This window comes from Rhipicephalus sanguineus, chromosome 5 (genome assembly GCF_013339695.2).
Source record: "Rhipicephalus sanguineus isolate Rsan-2018 chromosome 5, BIME_Rsan_1.4, whole genome shotgun sequence".
Classification (NCBI taxonomy): Eukaryota; Metazoa; Arthropoda; class Arachnida; order Ixodida; family Ixodidae; genus Rhipicephalus; species Rhipicephalus sanguineus.
This window is the reverse complement of record NC_051180.1, coordinates 183149842-183162625: the sequence shown is the minus strand read 5'-3', so window position 1 is coordinate 183162625 and position 12784 is coordinate 183149842. Positions and strand designations below refer to the sequence as shown.

Below are 12784 nucleotides of genomic sequence, written 5' to 3'. Positions count from 1 at the left end.
TTATCGAAGCGTATCACATTTGTAAAGAGGAAGCTTCGTGCATTAGCCGTCCTTCAGTGTCATTATCACAAAGTGAACAGAGCTATCTGCATGCATCGTTTGGTGAATAGACGGTTCTCACGCGCATGTTGACGGCGTCCATGTGGCTTTGTTTGGCTTCACTCTAGTTTTCGGGTGTCAATTTCACGTGTTTTTGTGTACTTAAGTATCTGTTTTTCGAATAAACTTTTCAGTTGCGAGTCAGCGCCCGTCCCGTTGTTTCTTTCTATACTGTCTTCGTTTTGCTGCGCTGTTTTTAAAATGAATGCAAACCAACTTGCCCAAATTTCCGTTCTCTTAAACTTTATTTCTAGTACTGTGGGCTCTCTTCATTGTCATAATTTTGACCTTCATTGTCATAATTTTGACCTGATTCTACAAAGTTCGTTTTGATCTCAGTTGGTCACATTAAGGAGGCCCTGCAGCACTTTTTGAACATGCTCAATGCCACTGATCAGTAGTAAAGGCTTCTGTGCACATGTGAGCTAAATATGGCATGGCACGCAGCAGAGAATTTGCAATTTTAACAGACAACCAAAAATCACTTGCTCTCCTCTTGGCAAACTGCGTAGATGAAGCGAGAGACACAGCCAGGGCCCGACTTCATGATTGTGAGAGCATCCTCGGTAAAATTTATGTTGATCATTTCAAGTTCAATAAATAAAATATACTGATGTCTCTCTCTTTGGAAACACCGAAGAAGTACAGTAATACTCGTGTAATGGCCGCAGGTTTTTTTTCCTGATATTTGGGGTGAAAATCGCGGGTGCGGCCATTACATAAAGAAAAAGTGAACGTTTCTTTCCTTTTTTTCCCATTCATGTTTTCAGCGCTACTCATCCGTATTGAACTGCAGTACTCATTTGTACTGGGAGAAGTGAAAAACAACCTTTGTCACTTCGCCCTCATCCTCCTTCTTTACTCATTGAATCCTCAAACTTGCTTCAGTGTCAGATGAAGTTCTTACCCTTTCTATTAAATTTTTTTGAGATGCCTTTGACCTCGAGGCTTTTCTTTACCATTCTTGAGAAAACCCCACCCCACGCTTCGAAAATCGAGTGGCACGCATCCTTGTGGGATGCCCTCTTCGGCCATCCAGTTGTTTGGTGGACAGCAGCGGCTCGGAGGCAGCCGTTAAATCTCGGAGGCTGTGCTTTTGCTACCTGGAGGTGCCGAAAACTCGGCACGGCTGCCGCGTTTGGTCCCCCGCCCCAACCCCCTCAAAAAAAAAAAGCTTTGGAATTCTCACACAGCACAACATAGAATACTACTAACCTTCTAAAAAATTAAGGGTGCGGCTAATACACGGGTCATTTCTAAATATACTTTTTAGGGGGATACTTTAACAAAGTTCTGGGTGCAGCTAATAAGTGGGTGTGACCATTCATTACACAAATATATGCGGTAACTCCGCTTAGTACTTCTCGTTTTGATCAACAGTCATCTGCTCATTGCCTTGCTTTTTTCTACGTTTATGTGAGGCGGCAAGTGGCGTACTACACATGTGCTACACTACATGCTTGAGTGGGTCACTTCTCTTGTACTGAACTCACTACAACAGTCCTTACCGATTCATACTGTAGTTTCTAAAATTACCAGTAAGCTTGCCAGTGCGTGCTTTGTCTCTTTTACATGCCTCTCAGGCTAGGTGCCTTTGCAGACATCGTTTGGTGTTCAGCTAATTGAAACTGCTCCAAGATGCACTATCCGAGTTTGGCTACTACCATATATTACTGACTGTGAGTACCCCGCCCCTGCTTCCCAACTAGGCAAAAAATGTTGGCTCCTAAAACAGCTGTTGCTGTAGCTCAACAATAAGTTTTCAGAAGAGTGAGTCATGCAAAGAAACATTTATTTGTCCACGAGACATTGCTTACAACTCAACGTCGCTTGAGAGAAGGACGCAGTCACAGTCATTGCCACTGTGTGAGCGACTGCAGCTGCTTACCATTGGAAGTGGTGAAAACGTCGCACGGACCATATCGCTCGCAAGTTCATACAAGGCATTGTTGACCATTTGCACCACTTTGCTCAAAGAAACACGCTTCAGCCGCCGTGTCAGTGTCTTTGGTTTTTCCTGTTTTAGCCACTCATTGTAAAACACGCTGATGTGGTCTTTGCCAATTTGACTCAGCAGGATTGAATGTTTTACCTACGGGTCACTCACATAGCGTAGAAACGTGCACTGTTTTCCTTCGTACGCTTCAGAAAACCTTTGGAATATGGTTGTGCTTCGTCTTAGGCATAGGCCATCATAGGCAGGGTATCGTCCCGACATCGGTCCTCGAAAGGAACGGCGTGTAGCAGTGCACGCAAAGATGTCGCTTCTTTGTTTTCTCCATTTGCTCGTGCACTTTTCTGACGCATTGAACTTATGCCCTGCTGCAATGTTGTTTTCTGACTCTGCGTAGAGCAGCGCTGAAGCCAGGGCTTAAAGTCTCCCTTCATTGGAGGGGGGGCACTCAGAGGGCGGTGACCTATATACATACGTACACACTGTGGGGATTGAGGCTTGCCCGTCGCCATTGCGCTGGTTTTCGCCTATTTCTGCCATCCCCACGTCCGATCATGCCGTTCCTCTCCTCCGCCGTCTTACGGCGGAGGAGAGGAACGGGGGGCGAAACTCGAGCGCAGCGCCCCCCTCGACGGGGGGCGCTGCGCTCGAGTTTCGTGTCCCGCGAGACGTTTCGCGCAGCGAGGGAGAGACCCTCTCTGGACCTCGTAGGGTAAGCACGCATTTCCTCTCCCGTCCGTCGGCTCCTCTTTTGGGCTCGCTCGGACGGAACTCGCTAACGGTGCCTTGCGCCAGCGGCGAGCGCTTACCTTACGTTGTCCCTTTCCGAACGCTAGGCTGAAGAGCGGTGCGGTGCATTCGCGCATGGTCGTACTACGCCGAAACCGTACTTATCGAAGCCAACGCGAGCGGAGTTTGCCCTCACTCGAGCGATCGGGCCCTATGGTCACAGATCGTAAGAGTACGCAGCATAGTCGCGAGAGACCCGTTTTCTCTCAGCGGCGTGTCGCCGTGAGCCCGTTGCCCGCGGAGACGTGCTAGCGGCACCATTTGTGTTGTATTTTCGCCCGTGGCGTGGTGAAGCCTGTTTGCTTCTCCCGCCGCCTTTGGGAGCGGGCGTTGTACGGCGTTTTGTGGTGTTGCCGCAGGTAATAAACTGTTGCGGATCTCGAGAGCAGTACTGTGTACTTGCCGCGTTGCGCTCGGCGCCTTTGCGCTCGAACGTACGTGTGCAGTGGCGCGCTAGTTCACGCGAGGCGACGGCAAACGCGGCCCTGTGGCTCGCTAAGTCCGAACCCACGCTAGTGGCCGTACTCCTGTGAAGTACGTGCACACTACACTGGCGCCCAACGCGGTATCAAAAGCTCATTAAGCTTTTGACTGCTCTTAGCGAGTCAGTACGCCTGTGCGTCTCGGGCTCGCAGCAACATGTCTGCTTCGCGGGATTTTTGTCCGTTGACTTTTCTGGCGGATGCCGCGTTGCAGGAGAATGAGGCCAGTGCCTTACGTGTCGCAACCCCCTGTGGGGACGACACAAAGCGCCTGCCAGCTCCCTTTGGAGATGGAGCATCGTTGCGGACTGGGCCCTTTGCCCTATCCGAACGGTGCGCTCAGGCACCTTCGACTGCTGCAGTACCCTTCGAAATGCGTGGCAGTTCAACGGCACAGCGCTTTCCGTCGGTTCCCTATGGAAGTGACGGGGCGCAGGCTCTGGCCTGTGCCGACTTTTGCCCGCCGTCAGCCGTGCAACCGACAGTTCGACCGCACGCTGAGCAGGCGCCTGTATTGTCGACGGTAGCCGCCCCAAGTGGCAATTATGTTCGACAGCAGGCAAATCCCGCTAGGAGCCTCTTTTGCTCTGGGAATGGCGCGCAGGGCGGTTGTCCTTTTGAAACCGCTCCACTGATCGAGCTGGGAGACTGTTCACCTTCGCTCGACCGCGCCGCTAACGCACCAACGGCTTCCTGTGAAGCAGGTGCGACTCAGACGCTGCTGCAAAACGCCGTCGAGATGATCCAAGCGCTCTCGGGAGCTGTCCAAACGCTTTCGGCCGTTCCGAACGCACCCACCCCGCTGTTATGTGCCTGTGCCAACATACAGCGGATACGGGGATTTGCTCAGCGCCCGAGACTACCTTGACTCTCTGTCACGTTATCAGAGAGCAATGGGCTTGGACGATCAGGAGGTGCTCAGGCGCGTTGTCCCGGCTGCACTGACTGATACGGCGGCGAGGTGGTATCGGCTTGCCGGCTACCGAGCAGCAACCCTCGAGGAGTTCCGCGCGGCCTTTCTGCGCGAATTCCTACCCGCTGACTACGAGAGTAGGATGCGGCGCGAGCTCGAGCTCCGTACACAAGCTCCTGATGAGTCGCTTCAGGAATACGTACGCGCGATGGACGACCTTTTCTCTATCGCTGAGCCCCGAGCCTCGAACGAGGAACGCGTCGAACGGGTGATTCGGTAGGCACATCCGACCTTTTCGGCGTACCTACGCGGCGGTCGCTTCCGCGATTTGGAGGAGCTGGCCGCCGAGGCAAAGCGCATTCAAGGCGACCTTCTCGCCGCGCGCGCCTATCGCCCGCCGCCGCCAGCCAGCGATGCCCTTGAGCCGCGCTGCGCCTGGCGAGGGGCTGTGCCCCAACAAAAGTCACATGGCGCTGCCTTTGCGGCTGCCGGTGGCTGTGCGTGGGAGTTGAGCGATCGCGCTCTTGACCCCTATACGCACGAAAGGCGGGCAGCCTGTGCTGCACCACCTGAAACCCACGCGAAGGGACGCCATCCGACCCAACGCAATGTGGGTGACGCTCATCGATACGTATCCTTTGATAACGTGGCGAGCCAATCACAGCAGCTCGAGGCTGCTCCGTCTCGTGAAAGAGATCGAGATGGAGTGCGCTGTTTTCGCTGCCGTGAAAGAGGGCACGTAGCAAGGGAATGCACCGGATCTAGGCCTCCTGTGAGGCAGGGAAACGGAACTGCGGGTCGTTCGTGAAAGCACGGACGGCCGAACCTTTGCTTCTACCCTCTGCGTACAGGGCAAGCTGTCTTGCTGGTGCGCACGCGCCGTTCATTCCGGTCATTATTGCCGGCCGTGAATTTTCGGCGTTGCTGGACACGGGCGCTAGCGCTTCGTTGTTCGGCGCACAGGTATTGTCCCACTTGCAGAAACATTCGGTGCGCTTGCGGGACTGCCGAACGACATTCACTCTTGCAACAGGCGTGGCCCATTCGGCTGGCGCCGCAGGGTTGACTGTCAGATGGGGAGATCGAATGAGACGCGCGCGTTTTGTTCATCTCCCAGGGCTCAATGTTCCTGTGATTCTCGGTCGGGACTTTCTTTTGAAGACCGGGATCGTTGTGGACATTGCGAATGGCGGCTATCGTGATGGGCCCTTTTCCCAACTCAAGCCGTTCATCAGCCCGCCGGCGCTTACTGTTGCCTTTGCCGCAGAAACGTCGGAAACGTGCCACGCGGAGAGTTCGGGGTCATACTCCTGCTCAACGCATTCTTCCTCTCACAGTCCCCTTTGGGAATGAGAGGGACGGCACGAACCGTGTCGCGCGCAAACTTCGGGGTCATACTCCGGCAGTACGCGCTTGTCGGCTCGAAACCCCCTTTTGGATCGACCGACACGACACGAAGAGGCACCACATCCTTTGATCACCTGTGCGACTCATTTGGATGATACACAGAAGGCTCGTCTGTCGGCACTTTTACGCCAATACGATGAGCTCTTCACCGATCAACCGGGCTGTACCGATTTTGTTAGCCACGTGATCGAAACTGGCGACGCGCTTCCTTTGAAGTGTAACCCCAGGGCCGTCAGTCTCGCCAAAAGGCAGATTATCGACGGCTTGCTAGACGACATGCTTTCGGCAGGCATTATTCGCCATTCGTCTAGCTCCTGGGCGTCTCCAATTGTGTTGGTGCCTAAGAAAGACGGAAGTCATCGCCTGTGCGTCGACTATCGCCGTCTAAACGGAGTGACTCGTAAGGATGCCTATCCACTCCCTACAATAATCTCCATCGTAGGAAACCTGGGCGAGGCACGGTACTTTACCACGCTCGACGCCTCGAAAGGTTACCTACAGGTCCGGATGGGTAAACGTGACCAGTGCAAAACTGCTTTCACGTCCCACAGAGGGTTGTTCGAGTTCACTCGGATGCCCTTTGGTCTTTGCAATGCTCCTGCGACGTTTCAAAGACTCATGGACCGCGTCCTCGGGGAAGCAAAGTGGTCTTACTGCTTGTGCTACCTCGACGACATCGTGATTTATTCACGAACCTTCGAAGAGCACTTGTCCCATGTTGCCGATGTGCTCGAGAGGGTGCGGGCTGCCGGGATGACGTTAAATCCTGCAAAAGCCCAATTAGCGCAGACCCGTATTCAGTTACTCGGGTTTACGCTGGGCGAAGGCTCCATAGAGCCGGATCGGGAGAAACTTCGAGCAATCCTCGATTTCCCCGTGCCCAAGGACGTACGTGGCCTTCGCCGCTTTGTGGGAATGGTTAACTTTTATCGTTCCTTCATACCGTCCTGTGCCCGACTGCAGGCGCCCTTGACCAAGCTCTTGGGTAAGTCTGCTGTTTGGCAATGGGGACCTGAGCAGCAAGAGGCGTTTTGCCGACTGTCTAGCGCCATTGCGGAGACAGCGCAGCTCAGACTCCCCGACCTGACCAGACAGTTCGTTGTACAGACTGATGCGAGCGATCTGGGATTAGGAGCCGTTCTCCTACAGGAATACGATGGCGTGTTGCAGCCGTTGGCCTTTGCCAGCCGCTCCTTGGTACCCGCGGAGAAAAATTATTCCGCTACCGAAAAGGAGTGCCTCGCCATCGTGTTTGCGCTGCGGAAATTTGACGTCTACCTTGATGGGACGAAATTCGTGGTGCAAACGGACCGCAGTGCGCTCAGCTGGCTGATGCGGCTCCGTGAGCCTGCGGGCAGACTGGCGCGCTGGGCTCTCCTGATACAGCACTATAATTTTGCAGTGCAGTATCGAAAGGGGAGCACCAACGTGGTAGCTGACGCGCTATCTCGTGCCCCATTGTCTGCCGAGAACCTTGATTCCGGTGCGACAGCCGCTAGCGGTGCCTTTGCACAAGCAAGCGGTGGGGGCGAAACAGCGGCTTCGCCGCCGTTCGGCGAAAGGGGCGAGTCCGCCGCATTCGGACGAACCCTGGCTGCTATCCAGGCAAACAGCGCACCGCGAAGCCGGCCAGCGGGTGAGCTCTCCAAAGGCCACGATGCCGAGAGCGAACCCGCGACGCCGACGCAAGCGGCGGTTGCTGCGGTCCTGAGTGGGCGCGATACCAGGTTCCCCTTTGGGAGAATGGGAATCGCTTTCAGCGGACAAGAGCTACTGAAGGCTCAGCAAAGTGATCCGTTTTGTCGCGAAATGTGTGACGGTCTCAGGGAGAAGGAGCGCCGTTACGCTGCTTGCCCTGCAGCGGGCGCGGATAGGGGGCTGGAACCAGCGTGTGTCGCTGAGTCCCCGGCGGATTCATATTTGCTGGACCATGACGGGCTCCTGCTGAAATATATAGCCACCGATGACGAGTCGATCGATCCATTTAAGGTGGTTATGCCCAAAAGTCTGAGAGTCGCCCTGTTGCGATCCTCTCACGACGAACCCATGGCCGGTCACCTGAGTGGCTCCAAAGTTTTCACAAAACTGAGCAAGACGGTGACCTGGCCCGGCATGAAGCGTGACGTTTATCGCTATTGCCGTTCCTGCCACGTCTGTCAAACGGTGAAGTCTAGGGGTGGCAAGCCACCTGGTCTGCTGAAGCCGATTGTCAGTGAGCGTCCGTGGCAAGTGGCCACCTGCGATCTAATGGGACCTTTTCCCAGAAGTAAGCAGGGGTTCATTCACCTCATGGTAGTCGTGGATCACTTTTCGAAGTGGGTGGAATTGTTCCCTCTTCGGAAGGTGACAGCGAGGGCGGTGCTCGAGAAGCTGCAGGAAGTGTTTTGCCGGTTCGGCTTTCCGGAAAGGCTCATCACTGACAACGCTTCGTATTTCACCGCTCGAGTGTTTGGTGTCACGTGCCGTTCCCTCGGAATTGATCACTGCACCACTTCACCCTACCATCCCCAGTCCAATTTGACGGAGCGCGTCAATCGTACGATCAAACCGATGTTGGCGGCCTTTGCCGAAAGTCAAAGGGACTGGGCAGACCATTTGAGCAAGCTCGCGTTTGCCATTCGAACATCCGAGAGTCGCTCGACTGGTTTCTCGCCCGCCTTCTTAAATTTTGGAAGGGAGTTGGCAAATCCGGTGACCAGTGTCATTCAATGCCAGCTCGGGGACGAGGAGAAGCAGGCAGACTGTTCTGCTTACGCATCACAGCTTCGGGACCGGCTTTGTCGAGCTTTCTGTAAAGCAAGGCAAAGTTTGGCGTCGTCTAGGGCTCAGCAGAAGGCCCAATATGACCGCAAGCATCGCGACCTAGCATTTGAGGTGGGCGATCTTGTCCTGAAGCGCAACCACGCCCTTAGCGACGCGAGTAAGGGGTTCTCAGCCTCGCTCGCTCCTAAGTGGCTTGGTCCGTACCGAGTGGAGAAAGCTTGGACTCCACTCGCGTACTTGCTGAAAGATCCCATTTCGGGAAAACTCAGCCGTGCCCATATCGCAGACCTGAAAGCCTTTGCATCACGGTCTGACGAGCTTGCGCCAGCGCCCTGTGGTACTTCGCGCAAGCGACGGGGCACACCCGGTGTGGCGGACCGCATTCGGACCCCGCATCGGTATAATCTGAGGAAGCGGTCACCTTTGTGATTTCGCGCCGGACGGCGGACTCTGTTTTCCGCAACCGAAGGCCCTCAGTTACTTTCTAGCCTCAGTATGCTAGCTTCTTTGCGGCCAGTGCTCGCAAAGAAGTCGGCCCGCCCAATTTGCTGCTAGTGTTTTTTTTTCTGTTTTATTTGAATACTCATGTGCATTTAATACGTTCTTTCGGTTGTGTTTGCCGCATATTGACTATCATTTTGTTCTCTTTACTCTCTTTCCGTTTTTTTTTATTTATTGTGCCTGCGGAAGGATTTTTAAATAGCGGTGCTTGCGGGGGGAGAAGAATGAAGGACGCTTTGCGCCTTCCCACGCGAGCGCGCGCGGTTGGCGACATGACACCGTGAAAAGTGAGGCGTAGTGGCCTTGGACGGCGAACTCGGGCTGCGCTTGGTGAAAGCGCTGCTATGTGCGGTGACGTGTGTGTGTGCGTGCGTACGTGCGTGGTGCATTGGTGCGGGCCTGGAAAGAGTGCGCGTGGTGAATTCACCTCATCTACGTGGACACTCGGGTCAATGACCCGCTGACGCTGGACAGACCAGCGGTGCCCCTGCTCTCGGCCGTCGTCGAGAAGCCTGGCTGCCCTCTCCATCATGGCTCCTGCGCTAAGCCAGCTGACATAGCAGGTATGCCTGCGCTTTGCCGACTCCAGGATGCCTCGCAGCCAGTTCGGGTTGGCCTTATTGATTCCAAAAAAAAGGGCCGGCTGTCCCAGCGAGGTCTCCCGTTATTCCAGCCGAAAAATTCGGGACCTTCGCACCACCAGCTAAGCGGCGTTCGTCGGACTCTCAGGCCAATCGCCAACAAGCGACGAGCCATCGGTGAGCCCGTTCAGGACTTCAAAAAGCCTCCTGTCTCCTCCTCCCCTCCGCGCTGTGGACGCTCTTTCGCGCAAGCATCACAAACACTTTTCTTAATTTCCTTAATTACCTCCCTTCCGCAGCGCCATTTCATTGTATTGTGTGTTTCAAGCGTATTGTTTTTTTATTATTGATTTTTCTCGCATTATAATGTATTCTTTTTTTAGCAGCAGATCTAGGGCTGGACTGAGGCTAGTGGTTGCTCATAGCAGTGTTATTTTAACTGCATGGGTGACCGCCGGCTGCCTTGGCAGACCGGTAAAGGGCAAATTTAGGAGAGGGGGATGTGGGGATTGAGGCTTGCCCGTCGCCATTGCGCTGGTTTTCGCCTATTTCTGCCATCCCCACGTCCGATCATGCCGTTCCTCTCCTCCGCCGTCTTACGGCGCTGGGCGAGCGGGGAGTGACGTTAACCTCCTCTCTCCCGGCGCCGGGCCTCGACGGGGGGCGCTGCGCTCGAGTTTCGTGTCCCGCGAGACGTTTCGCGCAGCGAGGGAGAGACCCTCTCTGGACCTCGTAGGGTAAGCACGCATTTCCTCTCCCGTCCGTCGGCTCCTCTTTTGGGCTCGCTCGGACGGAACTCGCTAACGGTGCCTTGCGCCAGCGGCGAGCGCTTACCTTACGTTGTCCCTTTCCGAACGCTAGGCTGAAGAGCGGTGTGGTGCATTCGCGCGTGGTCGTACTACGCCGAAACCGTACTTATCGAAGCCAACGCGAGCGGAGTTTGCCCTCACTCGAGCGATCGGGCCCTGTGGTCACAGATCGTAAGAGTACGCAGCATAGTCGCGAGAGACCCGTTTTCTCTCAGCGGCGTGTCGCTGTGAGCCCGTTGCCCGCGGAGACGTGCTAGCGGCACCATTTGTGTTGTATTTTCGCCCGTGGCGTGGTGAAGCCTGTTTGCTTCTCCCGCCGCCTTTGGGAGCGGGCGTTGTACGGCGTTTTGTGGTGTTGCCGCAGGCAATAAACTGTTGCGGATCTCGAGAGCAGTACTGTGTACTTGCCGCGTTGCGCTCGGCGCCTTTGCGCTCGAACATACGTGTGCAGTGGCGCGCTAGTTCACGCGAGGCGACGGCAAACGCGGCCCTGTGGCTCGCTAAGTCCGAACCCACGCTAGTGGCCGTACTCCTGTGAAGTACGTGCACACTACAACACGTACGTAGAGCCCCTCCTTAAGAAATGGAAGAAGGGGGGGGGGGGCGAGCCCTCCCGATCTACCCCCGACTGTAGTACTGTTGCCGGTATGGCGGTGGCATCTAGGCAATGAAGAGACATAAAAAGAGTGCAAAAACGGACAAAGGTGTGCGAAGACACTTGAGGTCGCACGTGGCTGCTCATGTGGTTTAGGTCCCCGCGAAGTGTTGCCAGCCCACACTAGGCTGCCAGCATTTCCATGGAATGCCCACGGTTTGTAGACGAAGTGTTTATACCGTATGAAAACAAAACTTTACGTCGTATCACACGATAAATTCTTCTTTTTAAGCAGCCGTACCGGATAGCTATTGCGGAAATATGCATGCACAGCATGTGATACTACCTGCAGCTCCATCGAAACTGCTGTCAGGTCCACAGATAAGTTGACTTTACGATTCCGTGTATGGGTCAACTCCAATTAAAGGTCGACCCCGCAGGTTTGGAAGGTCATTTTATGACAAAAGTGTCGACTTATAACCGGCAATATACAGTATCTGTCGGACAAGTCGATGCAGGACAAAGCCAGTGTGCACCAGGTACTCACAGAACTCGGCCAGACCTTCCCCAATAGCACTTCTTGTGCTGCATAATTACTGCAGCAGCCACAATGTGCTGCCACACGCCAGCTGTGTGCTCCACAGTGTGCTAGAATACACAATAGTGTGCTCGTCCTCGTACCAAAAATGTGTGAACACACTCAAAGAAACAAAGAAGAAAAAGCTTCTTGCACCTCAGTTCCTGTGTAACCTCGAGCACGCCAGTCGGGAAGAAAGAAGACAAAAAGAGCTTAAAGTGTGGGACAAACTCCTGTGTAATGCCTCTCGTACTTGACGGATTAGAAAATTTTTTATGGCGAGCGATTCATGACAGAATAACCTTCCATAGTGAGGTCATTTGATGATTATTTTTGGAAAAGTGTTGCAAGGTCCTTTTAAGACTCATGCATTGGACCTGTGTTTCGTTTGGCATTATGCACGATGCATATACAGCCGTTGTGAAGAGGACTTCGCCGGCACGGCATCAAGCAGTGGTTGGCAGATCTCAGTTTCAACAACACCATTTTATTTTTACGTTATTGAAGCTAGCCTTTTCATTTGCTGCATTATTTGAACATTCTTGCTGCCCTTTTCGATATTTAAGCGACTGTGTATTTTGGATAAAAGGTCGAACTTCAATTTAACGATGTTTTGATATAACAAAGTAAATTGCCGATTTTACCAACTCTGTTAAATAGAGCTTTTCAGTGGCATGAGCTTTGTTTGGACGACATTATAGGTATGAAAGCAACAGTTCTCTTTACTACACTTCTTCAGTGGATGGACCCATACGGAAATGGACATATACGTATTGGAACAGGACTGATATCTACGACACGTGCCCCGTTTCAAATTTAAAGGGCTCCTGCAACACTTTTTCAGTTTGGTCAGAAAATGCTGCCGAGCGGTAGTCAAGGCTCCGAAGAACACGCGAGCCAAACATTATAGCGCAGCCCGCGGCCTGGGATTTACAATAAATTCTCAAAGTCAGCTGAAAATTGCTTCCTCATTCTCTCGACAAATGATGCTATTGACTCAAAATCACTGCGTCACTGACGCAAGTCCCACGCCATTGGCTGATTTGAACATGGCATGCTCAGTAGTTACTGCGGCCGCCGCGAGAGGCCGTCACTTGCCCGCGTGCGTGATCGCACTGAAAGTGCGCCACACGTTCAAGGAAAAAAAAGAAGAAAAAGTTCTCAAGGTCACGAGGCACGCGTGACCTTGTTCCCCCATGCCACGCCTCTCTGCTTAGCTTCCAGCACTTTCATCAGGACGAAATAAGGGAGAAAACAATTACAGCGTGCGACAAATCTTTGTAACTCCGCTCGTACTGGACGGATCCTAAAATT

The 12784-nt window shown here is 53.6% G+C and overlaps 1 protein-coding gene across 2 annotated transcripts in view; it reads right to left on the bottom strand.

Moving 5' to 3' along the window:
* LOC119394494 (ubiquitin carboxyl-terminal hydrolase 8) overlaps nucleotides 1-12784 on the bottom strand; it is a 103483-nt gene that overhangs the window by 25044 nt on the left and 65655 nt on the right. The gene's annotated exons all lie outside the window — the stretch shown is intronic.